Source organism: Oncorhynchus masou, unplaced genomic scaffold (genome assembly GCF_036934945.1).
Source record: "Oncorhynchus masou masou isolate Uvic2021 unplaced genomic scaffold, UVic_Omas_1.1 unplaced_scaffold_9641, whole genome shotgun sequence".
NCBI classification, from domain to species: Eukaryota; Metazoa; Chordata; class Actinopteri; order Salmoniformes; family Salmonidae; genus Oncorhynchus; species Oncorhynchus masou.
This window is the reverse complement of record NW_027016143.1, coordinates 1,003-5,443: the sequence shown is the minus strand read 5'-3', so window position 1 is coordinate 5,443 and position 4,441 is coordinate 1,003. Positions and strand designations below refer to the sequence as shown.

Here is a 4,441-nt window from a genome sequence, read left to right as displayed (position 1 = left end):
TTTTCAAAATTAAAGCCTGAAACTATGTGTTGTGACACTAGACACATTAGGGAAGCCATAGAAAAAGGAATCTGGTTGATATCCCTTTCACTGCTCAATAGGGAAGCATAGGAACGCAGAGGTTTCTAAATTTCTCAGGCTTTCTCCTGCAATATCAGTTCTGTTAAACTCACAGACAATATTTTAACAGTTTTGGAAACTTTAGAGTGTTTCCTATCCTAAGTTGTCAATTATATGCATATTCTATTATCTGGTCCTGAAAAATAGCCTGTTTACTTTGGGAACATTATTTTTCCAAAAATGAAAATAGCGCCCCCTAGTTTCAAGAGGTTTATATCTTCAAAATGTGATTGCTGACATGCAAACATTTTGAGGATTATATCAACAATTGACTAATGAAACAAATACTAAAAGTCCGCTTTTGAGTGGCGTATTCCTACCTTGGAAATTTGAAGTTTGGAGCAACTTTGAAATTTGACTGCGTTGTTTGCATGTCAGTATTTATGTATAGCATGACACATTTTCTGTTAATGGTTAAGGTTTTGGATAGGTGAAAACAGTATGTTTAGGCATTCATTCCGAAAGGTTAAGTTAACAGTTAATGTTTGGGATAGAGTTGAAACAAAAACATAATAAACTAGTGTCTACAACTGGTATTGAACATGCAACCTTTGTATCCGTTGTTATGGGATTATGGGATTTCCCGATGTCTTTACGACATGGACAGGCATCCAATTTCAAGGTCAATCTTGAGCAGTCTGGGCTTTGTTCTATGACATCAAAGCGTTATTTATTATAATCCTCAACATCTCATTTTTCAGAACACATGAAGTCCTCTTGATTTACACCATTTCCCTCTCAGAAAAAAACAGCTAAAGTATCCCAATTAGCAGACGAGTCTGGGGCACCTTCTTGTAGCGCTTGGTGTTTTGAATCTTTGACTCTGTTAAGCTTTGGTAATCATATTTTAATATTTCAATGCAGGTGAACAAGATTTTTGCTAGAACCCCAAGCTTCCTTCATTCCATTATGTCCAACTCATTCAAGTAAGTATGAATTCTCATTACACTTGAATACTTTGATTATTACAGTGATGATAATGATTTCTGTTGGTTGTCCATTTTCTTTCCTAGGAGTGGATCTGTAGTTACCAACATGACCCTCGTGTTCAGTAACAAATCTTCGGTTCCCAGCGCATGCAGCGCACAGACAACTTTCACCATCAGTTCCACCTCCCTGAACATCCTTCCGGGCAGCGTCAATGTTGGTATGTATTAATTGTCACAATACAACTACACATCTGTAAGAGCAAAGTCAACATTTGAACAGAAACATGAAAAGACAATCTACTTTCATCATTCACTGAATCTTTATTTTTCCTACTTTTTCAGCTACCGCTGTTCCGGCAGCAACCACCACCACCGCTGTTCCGGGAGCAACCACCACCACCGCTGTTCCGGTAGCAACCACCACCACCGCTGTTCCGGTAGCAACCACCACCACCGCTGTTCCGGTAGCAACCACCACCACCGCTGTTCCGGCAGCAACCACCACCACTGCTGTTCTGGCAGCAACCACCATCACCACTGTTCCGGCAGCAGCCACCACCGCTGCAGTCGCACTAACTAACCCTCCATCTTCTAGTGAAGGAACCCTGATTCTTCGGTTCAGTCTCAATGAGAAATTCACCTCGGATCTTGCCAACCCGTCTTCTTCAGCATTCAAGGCTCTGGCTGGCAAAGTGGTCTCAGAGGTAAGTATCCAAATGCCTTTTCATCAATACCACACCAAAGAGACTGGATATCAGTGGGCATCTTATTAAGCAGGATAGAACCAAAGATTATTCAGTACAATGTTATCGTACTCTTGGACCTCCCCGTTGAGAACAATGTCCAGACTTTTTTTACGGTCTTCTTAGTGGACATGAACCCTTGTGCCTGCTAACAGCTGTTATGGGCAACAGAAAGTACAATGTGCACAACATGAGGAATATTTACAGTTTTTGCATGTCAGTAATCAAGTCATTAAGATTTTAAACAACTTTTAAATGCAGAAATACAGCCAGTGTGATGAATTTTGCATCGTATGAAGCAAACACAGCATCTTATGATGCAAAATGGATCATACCTGCTGTGTTTCTGTATTTTGAATGTTAACTCTTGGAACTACCGCTCCCGGATCCGGGAGAATTGTCATCAACTGACACTAATTAGCATAACGCAACGGACAAAAAATATTACTAGAAAATATTCATATTCATGATATCCTGATTAAATATATTGAAACACAGCATAGCCTTTTTTAAAATCTCAGATTTTGAAATTATACTTTACAGCCAAAAGCAAGTCAAGCATTTGTGTAAGTTTATCATGAAATGCAGCAGCAGTAAAAAGCAATCAAATTAAATCGTTTTACCTTTGATGAGCTTCGCATGTTTCAAGGAGACTCCCAGTTAGATAGCAAATGTTCCTTTTTTCCATAAAAATTATTTTCGTAGCCAAATAGCTCTGTTTGTTCTTCACGTTTGGCTGAAATCGATCGAAGTACGGTCACGACAGCGCCGAAAAATATTCCAAATTAGATCTAATATCGACGAAACATGGCAAACGTTTTTATAATCAACTGGGTTTTTCAAATATCTATTCGATAAATTATCAACTGGGTCAGTTGGCTTCTTTTAGGAGCAAGAGAAACATATCACTCTGAGAGCCACCAGCTGACCACTGACGCAATGTTGTCGCTCACGCTCATTTTTCAAAATTAAAGCCTGAAACTATGTCTTGTGACACTGGACACATTAGGAAAGCCATAGAAAAAAGGAATCTGGTTGATATCCCTTTCACTGCTCAATAGGGATGCATAGGAACGCAGAGGTTTCTAAATTTCTCAGGCTTTCTCCTGCAATATCAGTTCTGTTATACTCACAGACAATATTTTAACAGTTTTGGAAACTTTAGAGTGTTTCCTATCCTAAGTTGTCAATTATATGCATATTCTATTATCTGGTCTGAAAAATAGCCTGTTTACTTTAGAATATTATTTTTTCCAAAAATGAAAAATAGCCCCTAGTTTCAAGGGTTTATATCTTCAAAATGTGATTGTGACATGCAAACATTTTGAGGATTATATCAACAATTGACTAATGAAACAAATACTAAAAGTCCGCTTTTGAGTGGCGTATTCCTGTTGGAAATTTGAAGTTTGGAGCAACTTTGAAATTTGACGTTGTTTTGCATGTCAGTATTTATGTGACACATTTTCTGTTAATGGTTAAGGTTTTGGATAGGGTGAAAAAACAGTATGTTTAGGCATTCATTCCGAAAGGTTAAGTTAACAGTTAATGTTGGGATAGAGTTGAAACCAAAACATAATAAACTAGTGTCTACAACTGGTATTGAACATGCAACCTTTGTATCCGTTGTTATGGGATTATGGGATTTCCCGATGTCTTTACGACATGGATAGGCATCAATTTCAAAGGTCCAATCTTGAGCAGTCTGGGCTTTGTTCTATGACATCAAAGCGTTATTTATTATAATCCTCAACATCTCATTTTTCAGAACACATGAAGTCCTCTTGATTTACACCATTTCCCTCTCTCAGAATAAAAAAAAGTAGCTAAAGTATCCAAATTAGCAGACGAGTCTGGGGCACCTTCTTGTAGCGCTTGGTGTTTTGACTCTTTGACTCTGTTAAGCTTTGGTAATCATATTTTAATATTTCAATGCAGGTGAACAAGATTTTTGCTAAAACCCCAACTTCCTTCGTTCCATTGTCAACTCATTCAAGTATGAATTCTCATTACCACGACTTGAATACTTTGATTATTACAGTGATGATAATGATTTCTGTGGGTTGTCCATTTTCTTTCCTAGGAGTGGATCTGTAGTTACCAACATGACCCTCATGTTCAGTAACAAATCTTCGGTTCCAAGCGCATGCAGCGCACAGGCAGCTTTACCACATCAGTTCCACCTCCTGAACATCCTTCCGAACAGCGTCAATGTTGGTATGTATTAATTGTCACAATACAACTACACATCTGTAAGAGCAAAGTCAACATTTGAACAGAAACATGAAAAGACAATCTACTTTCATCATTCACTGAATCTTTATTTTTCCTACTTTTTCAGCTACAGCTGTTCTGGCAGCAACCACCACCGCTGTTCCGGGAGCAGCCACCACCACCGCTGTTCCAGTGTAGCCACCACCACCGCTGTTCGGTAGCAACCACCACACCACCGCTGTTCCGGTAACAGCCACAGCACCACCGCTGTTCCGGCAGCAACCACCACCACTGCTGTTCTGGCAGCAACCACCATCACCACTGTTCCGGCAGCAGCCACCACCGCTGCAGTCGCACTAACTAACCCTCCATCTTCTAGTGAAGGAACCCTGATTCTTCGGTTCAGTCTCGATGAGAAATTCACCTCGGATCTTG

General features: G+C 39.6%; 1 long non-coding RNA gene across 1 annotated transcript; it reads left to right on the top strand.

The window, feature by feature from the left end:
* The first annotated feature begins 1,399 nt into the window (after positions 1 to 1,399).
* LOC135538431 (uncharacterized) lies at positions 1,400 to 3,953 on the top strand. Its single transcript, XR_010455423.1, has 3 exons — positions 1,400 to 1,753; positions 3,731 to 3,788; positions 3,876 to 3,953. It is a non-coding gene; the product is annotated as an uncharacterized LOC135538431 (long non-coding RNA).
* The last annotated feature ends 488 nt before the right edge of the window (positions 3,954 to 4,441 follow it).